General features: G+C 42.4%; 1 protein-coding gene across 3 annotated transcripts in view; it reads left to right on the forward strand.

Annotated features, from left to right (window-relative positions):
* The window catches only part of LOC138491912 (dehydrogenase/reductase SDR family member 4-like), a 594,704-nt gene extending 577,644 nt beyond the window's left edge, over nt 1–17,060 (forward strand). For 2 of the 3 annotated variants that reach the window (XM_069618776.1, XM_069618774.1), the window contains exon 11: nt 48–646. The gene's annotated coding sequence lies outside the window, so the exon portion shown is untranslated. Of the gene's footprint in view, nt 1–47; nt 647–14,427 lie in introns of those variants that run through there. The other variant, XM_069618777.1, reaches the window with a different exon arrangement.
* Nucleotides 17,061–25,821: the final 8,761 nt, after the last annotated feature.

Consider the following 25,821-nt stretch of genomic DNA (forward strand, 5'->3'; position numbering starts at 1 on the left):
ATGTTATGTGAGATGTCCTCTAATTGTATATATATCTATACTTGCAGATATTTTTGCTCCTGAAGAAGGGGATAGTCCCCGAAACGCGTAGAGCTTGAAGCTGCAGTTCAAAATTGGGAGCTTATTTTCTTGTCTGGTTTGATTTGTTTTTCATGCTGGCCATATTGGAAGTCAGTTGATACCTTTTTTCTGTACTTTTATGAAGATATTTTGTTACCTATGTTCTAAATTGACAATTCTTTCTATATATAAAAGTGCAAATGTTATGAAATTTGACTGATTTATTTCAGCTTGTAAGGTGTGCAGGGGACGGGAGTGTCTTTAAGTTTAGACACTTTTTGTTTTAATGTAGGATTTTTGTCAGTCAGCACATGTTGATGTCTTTGAGAGGTGGGATGGTTGGCGCCATGACGTCATGAAGGGATGTTATGCTTTGCGTTCCGGATGACAAGTGTCCAATCACCATGTTAGAACGGTCCTCAAATGTAATAAATGTGATTTATTCAAATGTGTGTTTTCTTTCCTTAAAATGTACCGCCCACTAGATGTGGGTCGAGAAATGCTTGTCCAGATCAGTTGTACAGAACTGTCTGTCTGTTTTCTCTCCCCGCTGATTAATCAATAAAGCTGTGTTCTTTCTTGCAAAGATGTGCACTCATTTTGGATTACTTTTTCTACTTTTTCTCGGATTACATGATGGGGGGGACCCCTTTACATTTGGAGTGCCCAGTGAGATCTTCAATTCTCTTGGTGAAGCTGTGGGATCCCTGCCGCACTGCTAAGAGGTGCAGTGCGGGCCTGCCAAGATTAGATAGAGTGCACAAAATGAAGAGGCATGTGCAGGCAGTTAAAAGGGGAGAATCAGTGTCGAAAGGACTCAAAGATCCAATAGTATGTGAGTGTACAAGTGTAAGAAAGCAGAGAGCTGTAAATGCATTGGGCTTTAGTGGTGTATAGCTGACATTGAAGGGATCTCTCCGTGGTGGAGAAAATGGCGGCGTGTAGTATTGTATGCAAACTACTGAAATATTGAGGGGATTTTATCCAGTAGGAAGAAAAATGGCACTGTGTAGTCATATCATTTCCTTTTGGGGTTAATGAAATGTTTATGATATTATGAGGACAGTGCTGTGTATAAGTATATGGTTTGGGATCTCCTCAGAGGAACGACCGCACAGTGTAGAGATAAAAATTTTGTGTAGGCTCAGGGCCTGACAAAAGTGTCGGTAGTGGATATATTGTGTGGACTGCGGGCCCGAGAATATTGTTGTTAGTAGGACTAGTTACTGTTGTTGTTTGGTTTTAATGTGGTAGCATGTTGTGTTGAAGATTGACTTAAAGGTGGGGTAGTGTATTGAGATAATATTGGTTATGAGGTATGGTATGGTGTGGTGAAAGTAAAATATTGGTCGACCTGTAATCTTTATTTTCGTTAATAGCTTTTGAGGCTTGAATAAGTGAAGTCATTATGATTGGCATTTTTAAAAAACAAGGGGTTGACATTGGCAAAAGAGGGAGGGGGTGTTATGGAGACGCAACTGGAGCATCCATGTTGAAAATTGCCACAAAATGAAGATACAATAATTAAGTATCGATATGAATGGCCCAAAGACGGTACATTTGAAAGTGAGATTATAGAAAACATGTTTGCATTTCTCTTAGCTAAACACAGAGGAAAGAAACTGAAGAGCAGGCAAAGCATTTTAGTGCTCTGGAAGATATTCAAGTAATGTAGAGAAAAGTCCCTCAGAGAAGTAGTAAAAAATACAGACACAAGCCCCAGTCCATGTGCACCGCCCCTTTATGGGTTCAAGCTACATTCCAACCAGCAACAGGATATATCAACACCTATCATGTACCTCCAGTGGAGGACAAGACAGGGGTGACAATGAAAAAGAAAGGGGCCAGCACCACTACCACAGCGAGCACCACAAAAAAACAAATAAAGTACCAACACCTCCAAAGATATGGTTAGAAAAACACAAGTATCAAAGATAGAGAAGAACGTGTGCAGGCAGATAGAAGATGTGATGAAGCAAGCAGAATTGCAGCTCAAAAGGGCAGCACAGTAGAAGAAGGAGGGCTGGCGCACAGCGGTAACCCCAGACACATGCATGTCTTGAAAAATAAAATTCTAATTGGACAGTACAGCTTGCCTGGATGCAGGCTTCCCCAAAGTAGAATCAACGGGCATTGAGTCCACAGAAAATGACTGCTTGACAGAGGAGGTCAATGGAAAAGAGGAGGAAACAGGAAAGGACTTAATTTTTGGAAAGAGAATGGGACAAAGAGAAGTAGAGATGACAAAGGAAAAAAAGGAAAAGGAGAGGGAGTTGGAAAGGGAGAGCGGTAGAGATTGGTCGCAGACACTCAGAAATAGAACAGGAAGGATAGCAGTAGTAGAAACACTGGCAGATGCTATCATGCAACCAGAAAATTGAACATCTATTCAAAGACCTACCAACATTTGCATACCAGCGGAGAGAACATCTTAGAGACTGCTTAGTACAAACACGTCCAGCACAAAAGAAATTGAAGACTAGGTGCAAACAAACTTTCCCATGTCTACAATGCAGCAACTGCAGCTACATACAGAAAGGACAGAGCATAAACCACCCACAAATTGGCGAAAAAATTGCCAATAAAGGATTATGCGACATGCAAAACATAATGTATTCAATTAAATGCCCATGTGGTCTGTACTACGTGGGACAATCTAAAAGGAAAGCCAAATTACGCTGGAATGAGCACTGCTCATGTATACGCAACAAGAACATTAACTCATCAGTGGCCAAACACTGGATTGAAAAGGGGCACAATTTTTTATACTGGAAGTTGTCCACAAGCATGAGCTTCATGAGAACCTACAGCAGAGACTTGACAGAAGAGAATGCTTCTGAATAGATCGATTGGGAACTCTTGCCCTAAGAGGACTAAACAAAGAGATAAATAGGTCCTGTTACTTTTGGGAATATTTCCAGTAACAACGTGCATTTTCTATGTATATATTTATATAACCTGTGAATGTTAAATGTGAGTTTTTGAGGGATTGCACCTATAGGGCTGAATACATTCCAACGCAAATACAATGCATTAAGGGGAAAGTACATAATACTTCCAATTTTCAAGCATAACATAATACAATTGCAACTATATGGCTTAACATGGTCCTTTGGTTATCTGAGCCTAATCTGTTTTTGGACAATGTATGAGATACTGACAGGAGTATAATGATAACTACCCAATAGACTTGTTAAGTGATAAACTGATTTGTACTCTATACCAGATCAAACCCTCTGGCTCGTACCCTCCTTACTGCAATAACATGACTTATCCACCTTCATGTGTACCTTTTTTCCTATTATTATTATTTACCCCACTATAAGTCACACTGAGGTCACACTTAACAGTTTCACCCATTCTGACTTTACACAGTACAACATTGACATAGCATTATTTGGATCCATTTCCAGATCACATGTTATTTCCTTGTAAGTAAAATCTGTGCACAACATTTGTAACTTTATTAAGTTCACACCGACCTTTGGATGTGCGCCTCATGGAATGGAGCAACCCGCTCTTTGATGCAAACTCATTCACAACATTGCGAAGGGGAAATAAAACGCGTTCTGTTGATCCTCATTCCCGTTCCCCTGTTACCAAGGGGATGCGGGACACGGGGCATCACAGCGTCGGCACATCTGTCGACGTTCCATGACGCCTCGGAAGGATCACCATGGCAACTACATAAACAAGGAAGTAGCCGCCACTAGACTCTAGCGATCCGTGAGGCTCCACAAGTCTGCACACAGCCTGTGGCAAGGTAAGAGGCAATCTCTAACCCACCATCTCTTGGGTAAAAGGGAACAACTCAGAAGTCCTGCGTTATCCCACATTTTCATTTAATTCTTTCTACCTAGGTCCCACGAGGAGTCTATACACTCCTACTGAACATCTGCGCATAAAGTAAAATGCTGCCTCTTTACTCATGTCACTCACACGTATCTCTGAACATATTCTGTTACACACATTTATTTTGTTTATTTATTTTGTTTTTTTATTTTAGATATTAGACTGCTGACAATCACGTACAGTTCACATGTTTCATTCCCTATAGTAATTCAATGTTTTGGGCATATTAAGTAATGTTCCAATTTAAATAGGCACTGGACCTTACACTATGTTTTTTCTTATTTTTTGTTCCCTCTCTCCGCAATACATCTATATGTTATATACTGTATGTATCTTTTTGACTTTTGCTACAATTTAACATTCCAAACTAACTGAATATTCTGAATATTTATTACAATTGTTGTTTGATACCTAAGGTTACTGAGTAAAATGTGGTTTAGGCCCTGAGGAAGGAGCTAGACTCCAAAATGCATAGGCATAAATAACCACAACCACATAAATCTATGGATTTATGTATGGATGGGCTCACCCACAAGGCAGATGAATAAATAAATGGAACGATTCCGCATATGCACATCTAAAAATGAAATAAATTGGGAATAAACAATTTATAAAAAGTATTGAAGAATCATTATTGAAACCGAAAAAGCAATACACACAAATAATCTCAGGCTACTGAGCAACAGCTAGAGCATTGTTCTTTGCGGCATTGTTCATCCAGCTTTTTTTCTTGACTAGATAGTTTCTGGTCCTGGTGTCACAAGTACCCTTACAGACTGGTTGCTCCACACAAAATAAGTGTAATTTAAACCAAAGAAAGAATGTCTTTACTAATCTCAGTAGTGCCCACCTTTCTCCGACTTCCAGGATAGCTGTAGTAAGCATTGCAAAGGGTAAGAACACATCAAAGCCGCAGACACAGTTCCCTTTACCAAAGAAGGGCTGAAGGGGACCTCAGTACATGCCTTGGCCAAACATGGATAAGAAAAATGTAGTGTATAGCTTGCTGTCCTTCACAGCAGGGGCAGGCAAATAGATTTATGCTTTTAAAAAAGAGACAGCCGGGATGGCCCTCACAATAGGTGACATGTAGACGTTATTTGCCCTCTCAATGGGTGAGCAAGTGGATACAATATGGTTCAGGCAGGATATCAGGGAGTTAAATTCAGTAGCAATGTCTCGCACACATGTATGGAAGGTATTGAGGACCATGTACCTAGACATATCATACATGCAGGCCATTTTGACATGCACAATGAAAGAGGATGAAGACCCTGCACAGTACATTGAGCAAATACAGGAAATGTGGATGTTAAAGACGCAACAGTCATGGGACCGTGCATACTTGTCTTTTACTACATTTTGTCTAGGGGCCACCCCACGGACATAAGAAAAGCATTCAACACATCCAAAAATTAAGCAAAGTTAATCAGAAGATGTTAGCTAAACTTACTATGGAAGGATCAGTACTTTCAAACTTGTACAAGGGCATGTTAGTCCAGAGGGGGGATCCTCAGGGTGGTTGATCAAAGGGGAGGGGTTCCCAGCAAGGGGGAGTGTAACCCCATCAAGGGAATGTTCTGCCAACAGAGGGGCATTATCCACAAGGATATTACCAGCAGGGGGGGTAAAATCAACATGGTGGATGTTTCCCACAGACTTGGTATTATCAATAAGTAAAGGGATACACTCAGAGGAGAAGGGGATATGGATACAGAGGGCCAAGACCCAGGGTCGGGGAGAGCCATGTGTTCTTTGTGGCCAAATGAGTCACTTTACACAGGAATGTAGGAACATAATGCAAACACAGTACAAACAGGATGGGACCCAATGTACCAGACCCCCACTGATCCCTCACAGCAACAGACACAGGAGACACGGTATTACCCAAATTGTTCATTTACATTTGTTCGAATGAACAATTGACCGAATTTAAAGGGTCACAATTGACCTTTTCACAATTGACCGAATATATATATATATATATATATATCTATATATATATATATATATATATATATATAGATATATATATATATATATATATATGGGTTTTGGGGGGTTTGGCGTTGGGTGGGTCGTGTGGGGGGTTGTGGGGGGTTTCCCCCCACATATATGGTACAATTGACCTTCACAATTTGGTCAATTGTGAAAAGGTCAATTGTCATTCGAACAGTTGTAAAACGAACAATTCGTATACAACCGGTGACACATGCCCAGATGGTATCAGGTAATATTATCCCCACCAATAATATCGCCATTTATATGGTCGTCAGCAAAAGCCATAGGCAATATTATTAGTGGGGATCCTTTTTGGGCTAAATGGGAGCGGGGGTTGAGGGGGTATCCCCTGATCCCTGAGCCCTTTAAAATAATATGGGGATTGCGTGAGTGTCTCCCAAAGGTTCAATGGGTTAATATTGCCAGATGGTGATATTTTTGCGGGGATATTAACACATGGAATCACCCAGATGCAGCCCGCACAGCAACAAATGCAACTCCCAACAGACAGGTGCTATTCTCCCAAAATATTCAAACAGGAGCACCCCCATTGTCAAAGTGCCACAGAGCAGTAGCCAACAACAGCTAGTGTCATCCTGCACACACCCCAATTATCTGCAGGCATACGCGTACTCAAAGACACAATGGGACAGCATGTTGCAACCACAGAACACAATACCACACTATACAGGAGCAACAGCGCTTCGAGGTAACCCATTCAGATTCCCAGGGTAGAACATGAATACACAATAGGCCAGTCCACAGAGTATTCTGATGTGCTCAATCCTTTCAGTAACTGCAGACCTTGAAGAGGAACACGAGGAGGCAGTGAAAATAGGCCACCAGGATTGTTCATTTTTGTTCTACACAGGAACAACTAAGTCTTGTATTAAGGAGGGATTGTTTTGCGTGTCAAACTAAGTAATGGACAAACATAGGCACACAACAAATTGTAGCACCCCATTGTGTTCAAGGCATACGCATATTACCATATTGGGCAGAGGCCTCATGAGCAAATTGTGGATGACCATTTAATACTCAGAAAAGGGCATTGTATGTGGAAAACCAGGCATACTTTACACACGGGTATATGCACTTTACAAGCATTCTGTGCACACAGAACCCTGCAAGGGGTACCACTGAATGCAGAGATGTTCCCTTATGGCATACAGGTATTGTTGGGTTGGGTGGCCAATATAAAGGACAATATTTTTCAATTGCACACAGAGTTATTATTCAGACCAGCAGTGCACAAAGAAATAGCAGCTGGAAAGATCATCGCAATACACTTAGAAGTAGCACTTATAAGGAAAGAAATGTGGATTCTGCATGGGGCAGATCAAGATGGTAAAGAGTGGCATGCATTCCTGTGTATTGATCCAGCACAACGTTGTTCACAGATGACGATGATGCAGGGGAAATAGTGTTTCAGATATGCATTCCATGCCAGGTGATTGTAGAACACAGAGAGTTTCCTGAGAAAATACAACAATTAAGCATGATATAAGCCCACTTTCAAGAAGATTTGAATAAAGCACCAAAGGGAATATGGACAAGTGGGCCCCATGACGTGGGTGTGCTGAAAGGGGCAAGGGTGGTCCCCATAAAACTGAATGAAAGGCCACTCTTGCCCTGAGTGAAACAATAAACCCTGTCACAAGAAGCAGATGAGGGGGTGTTTGAAACAATGTATGGCCGATAGCAACAGGGCATCATTAAAAGATCAGAATCCCCATGCAAGGACATTGTAAATCCCCAATTGTTTTTAACAGAGAGATGCAGATGGATTTATGCAACTTGCAAATGCTTAGCACAGTGATCCAGTACATTGATGACTTCCAGTTGTGTAGCACCACAGAGGACTAGTGTATATCAGATTGAGTGACACGCCTAACACTATTGACAGAGAACGGATACAAGGTTGACAAGGAAAAACTACAATATTGCCAAAAAGATGTGCAAGAGGGAAGGAGGATTACCCCAGAAAGGGCATCAGCAGTACACAACACACCACAGCCACACCTGGTCAAGAGATGCAGCAGTTCCTGGGGTTATGTTATTACTGCAGGATCTGGGTATTTGATTACTCCACATACACCAAGCCCCTCCGGTAGAGGCTGAAGGAAGCACAGAAAATTAAAAAGGTCCCATAGTGTGGACAGGGGAAATTAGTGATTTGTTCAAAAGAGCTAGTAGAAGCACTCAGCAATGCACCCGTTTTAGCAATCTGAGATTAAAAGAAAATGTTCTTTCTTTTCTCACATTCTAACGTCATGACAGCTGTTCTCACCCAGAAGAAGCCACTACGGCACAAACATCTGGCCTATTAAGGTGGTCTTCCAGACCAAGTACAGCAGGGACGTTTCCCATGCGAACAGGCACATGCCGCTGAAGGGTTTCCAATTTAGTAATCCTCAACACTATGGGCTGTCCAGTGATGATCCATGTCGAGCATGAACTTTTTGCAATTTTAGAAAAATCCGAATACACCCTGACTAGCCAAAGCGTTTCAGGATATGAGGTGGTATTGTCAAATTCATCCATCCTAATAGTGAGGTGCTGCATCATCAATCCAGCTGCATTCATTGCGCAGCCACTGGATGAAGGGGAGTATGTGCACAATTGCACCTCATACATTATGTGAGACAGGCATACTATGAAGAGAGATGATACAGAAAACAAAAATATAATTCAACCAAACTGTATTAATAATCAGGATGCTGTATCACCTAACTAACCCAATACTAAGGCAGGGTTTCCCTCTCTAAAGAAATATAAAGTATGTCTATGTCAGTGAGTCCAAAATCAGAACGTCTATCTGTGTCAAAACCTACGCTTGTCTTTACAACTAGAACAAAACTAGTGGAGAAATGCTTTCAACCAAAAAGTTAGTGTTCTAAAGCAATTGTTCAAAAAGTAGTAATATAGGTTCCTCTAAAGTTCTATGATTCAAGTTCAACACAGGTCCAATAAAACTTCCTTTCAGCAGTAACTAAGCAAGCTCTGAGGTTACCTTGTGTAGATTTGCAAATATCACAGTTCACATCAGACTGGTCTCCCTTCCCCAAATTCAAACACAACAAAAGTTCATACACAACACTGTAGTCTTGGCACTCCCCTCCCCAAGATAAAGGTTCTAAAAGTTTAATTCTCAGAGTTCCCGTCCCCAAGTGTCACTTCCAGCAGTTAACGTGTTACCAAATGTTCATAGGTTTATACGTTCACGAGAGATATGATAGGATCCACTTGACCCTCTTTTGATTATCTTCACCAATGGTTCACACCTCTTAGTTATTTGTCCAATCTTTTTGTGGCTTCTGATCTAGGCACAGTTGTCAGACCGCAAGGTCTACCCATCATAGGTCCCATAGTTGGTATTCAATGGTTCACAATTTCAATTCTTTCACTTTACTGTGGAGGTGTCTTTTTTACAATTATGGCTTTTGGATGCCTACGGGGGTTGGTGCTTTAGAAATAGATAGATAGATAGATAGATAGATAGATAGATAGATAGATAGATAGATAGATAGATAGATAGATAGATAATGTTTGTTGTGCAGGTTCATGGAGCCATTCTTGCCAAAGTCAGCAATATATCCACATCTTCACTGTATGGACTCAATAGCCCCTCTCATCTCGTTCAACATTAAATGTTGGTCTCCTTTTTATGGTTTGGGTTCAATAGCCCCTTTGATGCTACATTCTGTCAGACTTTTTTATTACATTCAGCATTCAAGATTGAACATAATCAGCTTTTCGTTACATTGGGTATTCAAGTTTCCAAATGTTCAGCTTTTTGTTATATTCGGTAATCAAGATTTCAAGCATTCAGCTGTTTGGTATTCAAGATTGTGAACATTCAGCTTTTCATTTTGTATAGCATTCTAGATTGCAAGCATTCAGCTTTTCATTACATTCAGAATTCAAGATTTGTGAACCGCGGGCTCCACAGCCCCTCTCGGAGTGACCCGAGTGTCCGCTGACACTTGCCAGTCTGCCGCTCCTCTTTCTTGTTAGTTCAATATGCACATCCTGTCCTTCCTGAAAGGCTCCTCTACTGCTCTTTGTAGCGGTCACCTTCTGCCTTCCTGACAAGGATTCCCAGTCCGGCACTGCACTCACGGCGGGACACCCAGGAACATTGTCAGCTTTTTTGCGCTTTGACTTCTCATCCCCTCTGCATGGCATTTCTCCTGTTCTCCAAACCTCCTGCACTTTCTGCAGCACTCATACTTCTTGAACCTATATTTTTCCTCCTTTTGCACACCACCTTTTCTATGTTCCCTCACTGTTGATTGATTTCTGGTAGAACACGTTTTTCCTTATTGCCTGACTTTGTGAAAACTCATTATTGTGACATGCCTAATGTTCATAGCTATATGCATCTAAGCCTCTCATTCTCATCATAGTACCATAGTGGTTTTTACAATGAGAAATCTGCATTGCTCCTAATTGCCTCCTCTTCTTCCCAGTGCTCAAAGGCAATTTAGAGGGGATGATATTATGAGACTAACAATAGCCCATAATGCATACGGGGATGGGTGTCATGGTGCATGCCCCAAAACACTTGGAGCTGGCAGGCCTTTCCCAGTCACTGACACCCATCAGGACTTATAAAGTCCCAAAGGGTAGTCCAAGGACTTCCTGGACTCAGTGTTGGCACCGTTGCCGCCAGGCTCATCATTTTCCATCTGGTAATGCACTGCATGGACAACAGCACAGGAAAACTCGTAATGCCCCAGAAGCTGCTTAAAATGGCCCTGGAACAGTTGCATTAACCCAGCGGATACGCCAAAGGAATGTTTTGCAGCCTAAATGCATTAACCATGGCTTGTACCAAACTTGCAGGAGCATGTGACTGAATTTGCAAGTAACTGTGTAACGTGTCAGCGGTACACCGCAGGTCACTCACTGAAAACAGCGAAGGCAAAATTGCCACACCCATCAAGGCCTTTTCGACATTTGTATATTGACTATGTCAATATGACTACCCAGTGTAATTATTGTTGCTTTTTTGATTGTGGTGGTGTGTTCATTTTCAGGTTGGCTAGAGTCAGGTCCATGTGCCAATAATGATGCCAAATCTGCAGCCAAATTCTCAATGAGGATAGTATTCCCAAGGTGGGTAGAGTGTGAGGTGTTAAGATACGACAACGGACAACACTTCACAAATGTTCTTTTTAAGGCGATAACATCCTTACTGGGCATAAAGCACAACCTCTGCTCTGCTTATCAATTAAGCCAACAGCATTGTGGACCACTTAAACAGCCGTCTTAAGAAGTGACTTTTCCAAGTTAATTGAAAACACTTCACAAGAGCTGGCTCCACTGTTTGCCTCTTGCTTTATTTGCATTGCGTAACACACCTGGCTCGGACCACCATTTAACACCACACAAGATTATTACAGGCAGGAAAATGCATGTGCCTCTCACTCCTGCACATGCAATCTCTGATGCTCACAGCACTGCGCAGGTTCTGGGGATGAATTTCAGGGGTGCTTTAAACATTTGACCAATTCCTTGAGATATATCACCCACCAGGTACAACCTCCTTAACGTCAGCCGGCCAACCCCTGTGCAGAGAGCTCAACCCCACTGTAGAAAGAGGACAATTTTCAACCATCACCACTGTACTCCAGCAAAAAATGTATATTGGGAACTTCACGCATAAATGGAGCAACCCCAGGTTTACAGGCACCTACTGCATCCCCACTTTGGTGAAGGTGGAAGAGCGGTGCGCCTGGATTCATCTGACAGACGTCCCTAGAAAAAACGGAGGGGCAAATAATGGGAAGTATATGCGATCTCATGGTAACTTTTGTGTCTTCCATTCGCCTGTATGGGTGCCTAACGTTTCTCTCCCAGCAATGCACTAAGAGGGATCAACAGGAACGATTCTAAAGAAAAATGACATATACTTGTTCGGTTTTATTGTTGTTATTCTATTCTTTTCTCTTCCTTTCCTTTTGTTTAAATTAGAGAGGGGTGTCAAGAAAAAACACATTATCAGCACTGCAACATTGTCCAAAATTCTTTCAAGTGGTGTGCTAATGCCGAAGGCATATTACACTTGGAGGCTTATATATTTTATTGCAGGCAAGGCAGTAGAAGCTGGTCCACAGCTTCTAAACTACATTCCCTAGCATGCCAGCGCAGGCACAAGCCACCCAGGGACACACCTAAGCTTGTGCGCGTGCGCACACACCACCCTCGAGACCTCCTTCGCTACTGTCTTCCCAGCAAGTTAGAAGTGCTTTCCCAGAGCTCTTGCAGGCAAGCCATGCAGGGCCCAGCCTTCACATGTAAAAGTTGCAGGCCCCGCTTTGACAACAGATAAGTGCAGCTTTTGATTGCTTCGCTTTTTACAGTCTAACACGACCTGGCATCTCTGCACATACATCTTTCACACAACCAATGAGCACAAAGAGCAATCACCGAGTAGTGGTAAATTTCTGTATTTGTGTCAGAACTTGCTTCCACTGAGAACTCACATTTACCACTGACTTTATTGTCCCAGATTGCGCATGATTATATGGCGCAGACTTGGGGCCATTTGACCAAATCCCAAATGCATTACGAAAACCGATGGCAACAATAATGAGATCGTAGTCAAGTAGCGTTCATTCTATTTTCGTTGGCATTTGCTCAAGTTTGTTCTGCTGAAGTGAAGTAATTTCAGGCACGCACAGTGTAATTTGCTTAAAGAATGAGGTAAAGCACAATTGAGGTATAGATGCACATATTGTTTTCAGGAGCAGGATATAAAGCAGAGTACTGTATCCACAGTGTATTTTCCTGAGCACAAGGTAATGCAAAGTTGTCCTGTACACGTTGTGTTCTCCTACATGAGGAAACTCATGATTCATTGCAAAATTGTTCTTTGAGATAAGTTCCATTTCTGTGTTTGCATATCTTGTATCTTGCATGTTGAAGAGGAAGGTTTGTTTCTGATCTTAGTGTGCCATTGTGAAGGCCTACTTACACTGATGAGGTTCTCTCCAAGTGATCACAATCCTGAATAGCTTGTGGGGAAAATCAAAAACCCTCATGCACATGAATGTTTATGTTAGAGTGAGTGAGTGAATGAGTGAGTGTATGAAAGGGCTGAGTTCAGTCAACTTGGAGGGACCAACTGAGTTGAGGAGCATTTACCCTAATATCCCCCAACCCATCGATAAGCTCTAACCAACCCTCTTTCTGGTTACCCACACTCCAAATACACACCCAATCCAGTGTACCCTAACCCTATTTGCCCGACAGTTTGCGGTTACCTGTTTCTAATAAACATACAGGTACCAAGACCTTAAGGGGAGGCAGGAGTGTGTGCTGCCTCGGTGCAAGACCATAGGACAGTTTATCCCCAATAGCAATGATGTAAAATTATCAGGAAGTGCTAACATGACAGTGATAGGGAACAAAAGGGAGCTATTTAACCCCGACCTGTTTGGAGACAGCATTCAGGGACATCATAATACCGACTTTGATAACATATGATATAACGATATGAAGGCAGTGTGCTAAGAGAGGGCAAATGACATTTTACGTGAACTCTGCCATCCATCATGTCACTGGCATGTCCAAGCTCTATATCCCTCAGGAAGTGGCAGTGTCAGATGGGTCACTGATTGATACATCCGGCATTTTGCAAAACTAGAGGTCTGTTCCAGGGACACATGGTCCATGTTTATTGGGTGGAGGAGGGGGAGGTTGTTCACACAGATATTTACATGAAAATAAATAAGATGGCAGATCAGGAAGAAACAAAAGACATGGGGCCTCATTATAAGTGTGCCGTTCCTGTAATAATTGTGCTGGTAAGCCTACTGGCACCGTTGTTACCGGATTGGCACACTACAAGTTTGTGGGTGGGTGCCGTCCCATCCGCCAGGGTCAGACCTGGCAGACAGAACAGCACCCGCCCACAGACTTTCGCAGAAGCTATGGCACAGTTATTAAAGATGCCGGTGCTTCGGCGATCCCCATTACCACTGAGTCCTATGGGACTCACATGTGAATGTGGAATTACAATTTTCTGGCGCCTGACTTCAGGGACTGCTGGGGCTGTAATGCCCCAGTGTTTCCGACAAGTCAGGTGCCGGAAACATTTGCAAGTCTGGCTGCAACATGTCAGTTTTATCGGCACGGTTACCGCCGTACTTGTGATGAGGCTCTTAGTATTGTTATATATCACAGAATGAGCAAGAAGGGGGAACAACGATTTACCATGCAACACACGTCATTGTGTATACATGCCAGAGGTCACATCTTACCATGGTGCAGAACATGGTCAACTATGCATATTGAAGGTTCATTGTTTCATAATAATATGTGGGTGGAAGGGATTATAGGGGGCAAGGCAGAAAGATTAGTAGTGCTCACTAAAGATGTAGCAGCACTCATGATTGAAACATGTTGTATAGTTTGGAATGATAATGTCAGAGTGTTGACATGGATAGACAATAAAAAAGAACTGTTACATGTCAAGGCATTCACACTATATTCTTTATATTTCAGATCAAAAGGGACCATCAACCTGGGAAGCAACAGAGCATGCACAAGTGTGATCCAGCTCCTGAACCTGCGAACAGGGTTTGCGGTCCTTATGGCATTCTGGTGGGCCTGTGGGGCCCAAGCTTTTGCCCAACTCCCAACAAACTGGGGCGGACAATGCTCCTGGGTCACAAAGTATTCCCCTGCCTTTGTGGTGCCCCACTCTGACCTTGTTTCCCTGTCTGAACATCCAGCTCTTCAAGAATGTGCGTCTCAAGGTGGGGTCCACACACGTCCTTAGAGGACCTTGAACTTGCAACAAAGCCGCTGAGAGACCAATTATTGGTTGCAACAGTCTGCTGACAGACTTGCAGCAATGTCACTGGAGTTTTGGCTTTTCAGCAAGGTGTCCATAGTTTTTACTTTGCTTCTTGCACCGAGTATCCTGACCACGGCTAACACCAAGTGACTACAGATTACACTCTACGAGGTAATGCAGCTGGTGAATGGGACAGAGAAAGAGCTAAATGCTCTAAGGGAGGAGTTAAGGGCACTTTGGTTAACCACTCTCCCAAATCACTACATTCTGGATCTAATAACTGCATTGGATGATTTTGTCTGTGCAAAAATAGGCAGCAGTTGCTTCACTTACGTGCCCTCAAATGACACATCTAATGGCACTTTATCAGATGCCATCAATGCACTGCACACACCCCTTCAGACTATGACACATGAAACAGAGTAGTTACAGGGGATTGGTTTGATCATTTGTTTTCTTGGGTCCAGAAATGGTTGTATAACAATGTAGTGGCTCTGATCACCCTTTGCACATGTCAACTAGCGTTAAGGTGTTGCAAAGCGAAGTATATGATGTCAAAATGGCCAATGACGCCACACCTCTGACCAGAAACATACACACACAAACAATACCCTAAGAGCACATGCTAGTGAATGCTATTGGTCATCCAGGAATACTACCCATGACCCTCCTGATTTAGAAAATTACACTACCCACTGCGTTGACTGCTATGGTGATGGGGGAGCAGCTTTTCGAATTGCACACTGAACAAATATGTAGTATTAGGGGGTAGCTTGCAGAGGGTGTCAAGAATTTGGATGCCTAAAGGGGTATATCTGAGCATGCAGAATTGAGTATCGATCGACATATCGATCAAAGGGGGGAGTGTAAATATGCAGATCCAATGTCCACAGAGGGTCGCACGTACACACTGTAAGAGTGGCGTGGTGCCGTAAGGGTCATGTGGTCAGTGATGTCAGGAGTGGTGATGTCACACGGTATTTAAGGTACACGTAGAGTGTCACACATCAGGGACCTGGTGCTGCACAGAAAACCACATGCATGAGCAAATTGGGGTCAAAAGGTAGGGTTTATTTCAATTATAAAGGGTTAGGTATAAGGGCAAAGAGATCAGGATTGGTTTATAATATAGCTTTAGCATTGTTAAGCAGAGGTGTAGGTGTAACTGAACAATAGACTGCCTATGTTTTTGTAGGGCCACAATAGAAATGCATTTTCAGCCAGCCACATTAAAGGCTACAAGCTTTATTTTTATCTGTGTTTTAATTCTACAGGGACCAGAAAATTAGGATAGCTAAGGTCAGCATGGGAGAGAATGCCAGACAGTATCCAATTATTTGGGTTCCATGTAATAATGTCGCCACAAAAATATCGCCATGCAAAAATATCACAGAAAAATTGTCGTTTATTGTGGTGACATTTTTGCATGTAACATGCGGGGGACACCCACATTTTTTTAATATTTTTTTTAAATTTTTTTAAAAAAATTTTTTTGCCCCTGTCGCCATATATATGGTCACCCAAATAATATCGCCACTACATTTTCCCGGCGATATTATTTACGGTGACCATATATGTGGCAATATTAATACCTGATACCATTATTTGTTGCAAGGGGATTTATTTCTCATGGGTAGGGCAACGCATTACAAACCGGAGCTTTCTTTCCCAGATGATAACGTCAAGGACAAAGTGCAATGCAAGTAGAAGCACAGGCAACATTACTAGAGTGAAAACTAATTAAATGCAGTTAAATAAACTGCAGTAACAGTGCCTTGTATGTTTTTTCAAGCACAGTTGACACCTTGTCATGAGAAGGGATGTTAGTGGAGAGTGCCTCAGCAGGTGCGGTGGGAGTCAGGGGGGTGAGGGATAGAGGGAGCTAATCAGATGAATGGGACTGGGTGTGCAGCAATGTTCTTGACCTCACTGATGTCTGTGCTGCACCTTTTTGGTCTGGCTCAATGAGATGTTTTCACCCGTGATGTCACCAAAGCGAAGGTCCAATTAGCATTGAGCTGGTTATCCCCCCCTATATTGAAGAATGGCTGCCAATGAGATGTTAGTGTTTGTTGTCAGCCTAAGTTGATGTCACTGAGAGGTAGGATTGTTAGCATCATGATGTCATGAAGGAGTGATATGGTATGTGTTCCAAGAAATGGGGCGTCCAATCGTAGGGTTAATTTATAGGGTTCTTTAGGGACATGGATGACAAACACCCAATCACCATGTTAGAATATAACAAATGTAATTTATGAAAATATGTGTTTTCTTTCCTTAAAATGTACCGTCCACCAGGGTGAATCGAGAAATGCTTGTCCAGTTCAGTGCTACAGAGCTGTATGTCTATGTTTTCTGTAGGTGATTGATCAGTAAAGCTGTGTTCTTTCTTGAGCTGTAGTGTACTCATGTTAGATTACTTTGTGTACTTTTTCTTGGATTACTTGGGACAACAGAAAGTGAATCAAATGCTTTATAATCTGTTGAGAGGTGTTGTTTTGATGGGAAAGGCCAGCAGGTTCTGGGTAGCATAATTTAATATGACTAATATTTATTTATTCCTCAGTTCTGAAGGTTCTAAAGGGCCCACCATGTCTATTCTGATCCTGGAGAATGGCATCCCAATGATAGGAAGAGGCTGCAAAGGAACTGGTGGCACTATGTGAGCAGCTGTTTTCTGACATAGGCTACAGGCATTGTTAAAAACCAGAGGACCAGAGGTGGGGAACTCAAAGTAGATATACTAATCAATAGCAGAGACACTGGGGCCCATAGAAAACTCCCCATTTCAAGAACAGAAAACTCAGCCATGGGGCAAGGTTTATTGTCTTTTTTAAAATTGTTTAATCTTTATTTATTCAATTGAGTTAAACATTTTTACAAAAGATTCAATCAATAAAAAAGATCCCTCCATACCCCAAAAGAGATCCTGTCTGTTCAAAAAGAAAAGAAGATGAGTCAACTCATTTAGTTCATCAAGGTCAAGAGATGACTCATTTAGTTCATCAAAGTCAAGAGTAAGCCCCCTAAGGTCCCTTAAGTATCATTCGGCAAAATCCCAATCTAGGCTTCTAATTTGCGGATACCCACAGGTTCCCGAAGGCTCCAAGGGTGATTCTTTAGCCATGTTTAGTCCTCTAACTCAAGCGCTCCGTCTTTCCTCTAGAATTTTTCTCCAAGTCTATGTTTTTTTTTAAAAAAGAGGTTACCCCTATCACACATCGGGTGTCGTCACCGTTTGACAGGATCCTCCACCAATCATCTTCTGTTAGAGTTGAAAACTTTGCCCTCATTTTCCCCAGAACTGTTTTTCTTACTTGATGCGTCCCGTTACATCTCAAAAGCAGGTGTCTGCTCATTTCCATTTTGTCTTTGTTATTGCAAAATCATCACTTGTCCGTTATGGATTGTTTTCTTATGAAAAGTACTTCATTTGTTTTAAGTTGATTTAAGCAACATCTCAGAAAAGACCTGCTACGAGTTTTATCTGGGAATTTTTCCAAGTAGCTTCTTGTATCATTTAGTTTCTTGGATGTTGTGGGGAATTTGTTTAGGCAAGCTGTAGTTATTAGCAATCTCATCAGTAGCTATGCAGTTCAGTTCAAGCAGTTTTTTGGTCAGACTATCTGGGTTTGTTGGGAGCTGTTCTGCCGAGGCGTTGATCTCGTTCAATGAGGTGATGTTCTGGTTTTTCCATTCTGTCAATACTAGGATGTTGTCATTCGCCATTTCTTTCTCAACCAGGTGCAGTACTTTTGGCTTGATGTCTATTAAGATTTTACGATACAGCATCAACTTGTTTCTCTCTTTGAGGGCTATAAGAGAGGATAGACACAGTTTGCATCTGATAGATGGCATAGGAGTGCTCTTTGCTAGCCCAAGTACTTTCCTCCAAAAAAACCTCTCCAGTTTGATCCAGAGATTGTCCAGGAGGGAAGAAATGGCCTCGGTTCCATATAGTATTGCTGGTACCACCTTTGATTTGTAAAAGGTTGTTGCTTGTATAAGCGAGAATCTACCATATTTTCTATTGATGATTCTCACTTGTGTGGTCAAAGCTTTCATTTTTGACCACAGCATGTTCTGAATTGGTTTCTCCATAGGGTGGTTACTCAATGTAACTCCCAAGTATTTAAAGGTGTTGACTTTTTCCAGTTTTTGATCCTCCATGAACCAATTCTATTTTTGTTTTGTTCTCTCCGAGGTTTCCCATGTCATCACCTTGGTTTTTGTTGTGTTCATTTGTAAGTTATTGTTCTTCAAGTAGTTTGCCAGGTTGGACAATTGTCTCTGAAGTCCGATTTCTGTACGGTCTAATAGAATAATATTGTCTGCGTAAAGTAGACGCAATACCCTTTCTCCTCCCATCTTTGGTGGAAAGCATCTCACCCTATGCTCCGTGTCAGCATAGTCCATAATATAGGCGTTGTACAGTACAGGAGCTCGGGGGCAGCCTTGTTTGACACCCCTTTATGTTTTAATCCCTTCTGACAGGAGGCCTGATTGATTTAACCGTACCTTCATCGAAGTGTCTCGGTAAAGTGCTTTAAATGGGGCTAGTATTGTCTCAGGACAATTTATATGTTCCAACTTTTCCCATAGCCTGTTTCTATTGACCTGGTCAAAGGCCTGGACCAGGTCAATAAAAGCATGTGCTTTCGTTGGCCTGTTTGAGCGGCCTTCGCTTTTATAAGACTGAACATTAGTATGTTCGTGGTAGTCCCTGCATTCTTGACAAAACCTGTTTGAAAGTGGTCAGTTCTATTTTCCCCTTTCAGCCAGTTTTGAAAAGCTTCCAATGCAACCCTCCAAAGATTTTCCCGATGACGTCCAAAAGTGAGATTGGACGATACTGCACTGGGTCCTCTCTATCTCCTCGCTTAAAGATTGGGACCACTATGGCCATTTTCCATGATTCTGGGTCCTCTTCTGCCTGGTTGCATTTCTTAAATATTTTACTGATGAAAGATGACCACAGCTCTGGGCTTGATTTTCAAACGCTATTCGAGATCCCGTCTGGGCCCGGTGCCCTTGAGTTGCTTAGCTTCTTGATTTTTAAGAAGTTCTCTTCCTCGCTGTGAGGGATACCGCACTCAAGATTTTTTCCAGTTTTTTGGGTAGTCCCACACTTAGTCGTGCAATTTGCGTTGTAGATTGGGCCGTACAATTTTGCGAAGTGAGATGTCCACCTTGATTCACTTACACTGTTATGGAGTATGTTCCTGGTGGGACTTACTCCCTTTATCAGGGACTAAAAGTCTTTTGATTTACTCCTACATAACATTTTCAACATGTTTTCTGCATCAATTTGGCTCTTTTTTTGTCGAATCCAGGACTTGAATTCCTTTCGGGCTGTGTGCAATCTCATCTTGTTCTCAGAAAACCAGATGTTGTTGCAATTCTTTTTATTTTTCTCAATGTTCTTCTTCTCACAACTACTTCATGATTGTAGGCGTGTTGATGGTCAGGATGCAAGGATTTCCTTTGCCTTTGTCATAAATTGCTGTAGGAGCGGTGAATCATTCAGGATACCTTGTTCTATTTCCCCTCTGTTCGGGCTTTTATTACACATTGCGGCTTAGTCAGTTGTGACCTTTTTAATAGAGTTCTCTGTTAGCTTTAGGCAATTGCCCCCCACATTTGCTTCAAAGTCGTGCCTGTGCCACTGCTTAGGATTCTGATGATTAGTCCAACTTGCATGTGATAGATTGTGGTCAATATGCATGGTTACCTCTACTGTGAATGTGTACATCAGACCTAGGAGGTCCTTTGATACAAACGTGTGCTTGATTGTGGCCGTTTGGTCACCTCTTTGCCACGTCAGTGTGTCCAAGTTTTCTTTTGTTCTCAGCCAATGGAGGTTGTGGAGGTCTCTTGCCACTAGTGTTTTTTCCAAACACCTGCCTCTTTCCAAAACTGGGGCTGAGTTACTTAGATGCGGTCTTTGGTTCTCAATACCTGGGCAGATGGGATTGAAATCTCCTGTTATTATTTTATGGTTATGCCAATGGTTTACACTTGCTTTATTTAAGATGTTGTTCAGAGAGTCTATGTAAATTTCATTGGTAATAACTTCAGGATTCCAATAAGTGGTCATCAGAAGAATATTTTCTTCAATCTCCACACTAAGATAGGGCTCCAGGTGTTTCCAAGCGAGTAGGAGAGCTTGAAAAAGATATTGTGTTTGAAGCTGTTACAGCCACTTCCGGAGCATATTGCTATTAATAAGCCAGCCATGGGTCTCCCAGCCAATCCTTTTTTTGCTCGGGTGCTAAAGATCGTGTATCCCTCTAGTTGTGGTTTCATTAAAAGCCATGTCTCCTGAAGGCAGATTATATCCAATCTGCCTAACTCTTCATCAGTTTTTGTCATTAAATGAGCAAAGCCTCTGGTGTTCCAGGAGACCATGTCCAAAGATTTTTCTAGTTCATCTTCCATTCTGATAATTTTGGACTGGGAGTAATGCATACTGGCTGCCCCTTCTTGTCTGATTGCTAGTTCCATCATTAGATGTGGTGTAGAGGATTTCCAAGTCCACTCATCAGGTGTACTTTTGCTGGTATTCATTTGGCTAGCCAGTGTCTCATGCTTGCCTTTGTTATTTAAAGCCAGTCAATCCTGTTTATTTTTTTCGTTTTTAAGTGTCCCCTCTGTTTGTTGTTTGTAATTTCATTCTGTACTCGGGTAATCTTCCTCAGAGTCCGATGACTCATATTTTTTTGAGGTTCTGAGGTTTCCCCTTCTTAGGTGATGTCTGCGATCTTGCATTTGTGCCGGCTCTTCTCTGGCCCCGTTTCTTGTTACATTTTCATTTGTTTTGGCTGACCTTGTCCATTTCTTATGTTTCTTTCTTCTGTGTTAAAATGACCTTCACTGCGATTTGTTGTTCTGCTAGTTCTCTCCAGGTCTTTTGGCTTGCGGTTTTCTCTGTCTTTTTGTGTCTCTATACATTGCTCAATTTCCATCATGGCGTATCCTAAGATTTTAAGTTGTTCTGCTCCCTTCAGTAGGAGTTCTCGAATGACTTGCAATCTGATACGTAAGTAGGATCTGTCCTTCCTCCCTATCTTACATGGTTCGACTATCCATAAATCATGGCTCTGAATGTCACGTAGTTTCGGTATGTTTATGATGGTTCTCCAATTCAGAGTTAATTCATCATTTCCCCTATGTTTACGTTCCATTTGGAAAATACAGGTGCTTTTTATTTTTGGGACTATCTTCTTGCTATGTTCCTTTCTTCTTGGTGATGGAGCTGGAGTAGTATGTTTTAGAAGTCTTCGACATCTCAGTGGAGATTTTCTGGTTGGAGCATTCTTAACTTCTTTTTCAGAGAGTGCTGGCATTGTGTGTTACACTCACCTGGTATTCACGGGGACGCCACCCAGCCAGTTGGTCATTGGTACCCTTCTCAATGATTCTCTGGTGTGGTTCTTGGTGTCGATGGGATTCCGCCTGGAAATGAAGACTATATTAGGACTGGACGACCAAGTTAAGTTTTCCCCCACCTCCCTTGTGATTTCAGTCCCTCCGGGTTCTCTTCTCACCTGGTTTTTAGAATTGGTGGGCTCTCCGTCCTGCTCTCTGGGCAGGGGCGCGTTGTCTTTTGTGGGCGTGTGCGGTCCAGTTACTTCACTGACTGCGGCCCTAGTAATGTCTTTCAGGTAGGTCTTATTGCGATTGATGGCGTTGTTATTCTTGCATGCCTTTTCTCTGTTCTAAAATGTCTCTTTTTATCTCCCTTAGGTGTGCGGAGTGTCCGATGGGTGAACTGGGTAGGCTGATTCTCGCCAGTAAACGATGGCACACAGTAGCGCTATGATGCGGTAAGGATGGCGCTTTGCACAGCACAGAGATGTCTTGTCCTCACTGACCTGTGCTTTTCTCTTTTTCGTAGGTCGCGGTGTGTTCCCAGAGCGGATGGAGTTCCGGAGCTATGCCGGTCGAAAAGCAACCAGCCAGGTAAGTCTCTAAACGCTTCGTGGTTATAATGTCTCTACTATCTCCTTTAATGATGTCTTTCTCCCTTTCTCAGGTCCTTTGATCCGGGCGGCGAACTCTTCCAACGGAGCTGCCCAGGAGCTGCGAGCAGTGAAGGATGGAGATTGCAGGTAAGATTCTGCTGCTAACAATGTTCTTTGTTTTTTCTGCAGGTCCGGAATTCGTCAGGCTCATGAGAAAGCTGGAGGTGTCCAGTCATTTGGTCGACTACAAACTGGTCGACTGCAATTTGGTCGACGTCATTTGGTCGAAAACCAAATGGTCGAATTTTTTTTTTTATTTATATATGTGTTTTGTGGGTTTTCGTGTAGAAAAAAAAAAGAAAGAAAAAAAGGGGGTTGGGGGGGACCCCCCCCCCCAAAAAAAAAGGGGTAAAAATAGAAAAAATAAAAATTCGACCATTTGGTTTTCCACCAAATTGATTCGACCAGTTGTCCAGTCGACCAATCGTTTTCGACCAAATGTCTGGCAACCAAAGCTGGACACGGTGAGCATCACGTTGCTAGTAGCAAAGTAACACGAAGCGTGTTGTCTTATTCGGGTTTGGTTTAAATAGCCACTGCAAAGTAGTCCAGGTAAAGTAGTCCCTAGGCCACCACACCCAAAACACTATACCGCATAGCTTGGTTCTAGTAATCAAGCTATGTTGATGCCTCCATGTTGGCTGAAAGCCTAAATAAAGTAGTTCCTCAAGCAGATGTCTTTCCTTGTTTATGAGCCTGGCGCCAAAGGCGCCAGGACTGGCCCCAAGAGGGCCTGAGAAGTGGATGCCTGGCCTTATTAGCGATCCGAGTTCTGATCCCACGTGGCCAATGGGCTTGCCAGTAGGGATCAGGGCTGAGGGCCATGACAGCGTGTTCCACTTATACTTACTAGGTGTCCTTACAACACCCTTTTTTCCCCTCCGGTCAGTGTTTCCAGACCTTCTGCCACCTTCAGCATTGTCCCTTTTGTCGGACTTATCATTCAAATCTCTATTCTTAGTTTGGCCACGTTGTTGTGAGTCTGGTTCCTGTTCCCTGATGCACATCTTTTTCCTCTGCTCCAACCCCTGGTCAGTTTTATTTAAGGCAACAGCCTTTCGTTTGTATCTAGGCATTGGATTCGGATCCGATTCAGCTTCATCTACTGTATAAATGCTCCACTCCATTGTATCATATGACAAATGTATTATGTCGTCTGCTGGTTGGCTGCAGTTGTTAGTTGTTTTTATCTGCACCACAGTTTTGTGTTTTTTGTCTGCCTTTTTTTGCTTTGTTTTTTTTGGTTCTGTAGTAGTTTTCCTGTTTGTGGGGGTGAGCTGTTTGTCTAGGCCGGACTTCTGGTGACTAAATATTACAAATGTAAAAACACTAGGTTTTTCTAATTCTTTTTTTTTGGTGTTTTTCTCATTCACCTTTTTTGGAGGGTTGTTTGGTCCCTGTCGTGGTGGGTCCTGTATCACCTCTCTGGTAGTCTGTGTACCAGTTTCCCATGTTTGTTTCTTGTTCTCTTTGTCATGATGTTTTAAAGAGTTTAGTTGTCTTCGTTATATTTGAATCTTTTGCTAAAATGTAGCCTTCCATGTGGGTTAATTTTGTGTGCATCAAAGATATCAACAACATTTGATCCTTTGTAGTGTCGTTCAGTGCCTCATAGAGTTTAGTGAACGGTGCAAGAGCTATGTTATAGTGGACATTATAGACATTAGGTCTATTTTCTTTTGCAGGGATTCTTTTTGCCCTTCTGACATCATCTCGCTTAGTCTTCTATTAGGTATTGGTGTAGTTGGCAGACTTAAGGGTTTCGTGCCTAGCTTTCAATTACTTTTGTTCCATTTTATTGGAGTTTGCTCTTGGATTTCGTCGTTATATTGTGTTTCCTCCGTTTGTGTTCCTGTAGTTTGGGGTAGTGCTTTCAGCACAGATCCTATGGTTTGAGTAGCTTTTGCGTAAGTACAGCCCCCGGGGCTAGTTCTATTATCCCGGGTTGTGTCATCTTGTCTTGTTGTTGGTTTTAGGCCGGCTCCCATCTCTTTAAGTTTTAGGTTCCAGTTGGTTGGGCTTAAGGATTGCAGATTTGAAGATTTCTCCATGTTAGTTTTTGTTTGTTTTAGTTGCTGTCCTCCCAGTCCACCTGGTGTTTTTAGGATCCTGAATGCTGGGTTTGGTTGAATCCTGGAGTTGTTAAAATGCCATCTAATTGGCGCTGAAGTGAAATTTTTCTGCGGCTTGTTGGTGTGTGCACTGGTATCGTGGTTCTCCCACTGCCTATTGGTAAGTCTTTGTTCCAGTCACCGAGATGAGAAGCGCTGTCTAATAGCTCTGTGTCCAAGATTTCATCTAGGTTTTGGGGCTTAGTTGAGTTGGACAGGCCAAAAAGTTTGTTCATAGAATCCATCTTGGCCAAGTTTGACAAAGCCATTTTGTTCATTGTGGTCGATAGTCCTTTCTCTTTCCTTAGGTATGTGTTTTGCCCCTTTCCCCACTACATTTTTACTTGGTTTAAAACCTTGTTTATTATTAGTACCTTTGAACCACTTTCGATTATCCTTTTCCTTGTTTATATCGTGATTGGGAATTGGCTCTAGGTCTTCCCAGTCTGCTTCTTGTGTTTGTCCATCGGTAGTGTTTGTGTCTCTTCCATTATTAGTGTTCTGGTGATTTTTTAACTTCTTTGATATCAGAATTTGCTCTTGTGATTTTTTTCTCAACTCTTTGTGAGTTGATGGTTGTGCAACATCGATGATAAATTGGTCACACACAAGATCCCTGTCTTCCAAGGTCTCGACCTGTCACTCTCCTTTTTCAGTGCCCTCGTTGGTCCAGTGTTCAACCTCTCCTTGGCTTGAAACGTAGGAACAGTCTTGTTTGGCGGCCGAGTGGATTTCCGCTGTTACCTCCTTTATGGCTGCGTGCGGGCACCGTGGTTCATTTAACTTCACCGGCAGCTGGCCGCGTTCATATGTAGGTTTGGTTATATGTTGCTGTTTGTCACTGCTGATGCCTAGATCTCTTGGCTTCTCATCTCCCCGTTGCCCTGGGCTCTTTGTAAGATCTGGTTCCTGTTGCTTGAGAGGGCTTAAGGGGCTTGGGAGTATGATGTCTTGTCTCTCACCA

Source organism: Ambystoma mexicanum, chromosome 10, assembly GCF_040938575.1.
Source record: "Ambystoma mexicanum isolate Mex_15411 chromosome 10, UKY_AmexF1_1, whole genome shotgun sequence".
Taxonomy (NCBI): domain Eukaryota; kingdom Metazoa; phylum Chordata; class Amphibia; order Caudata; family Ambystomatidae; genus Ambystoma; species Ambystoma mexicanum.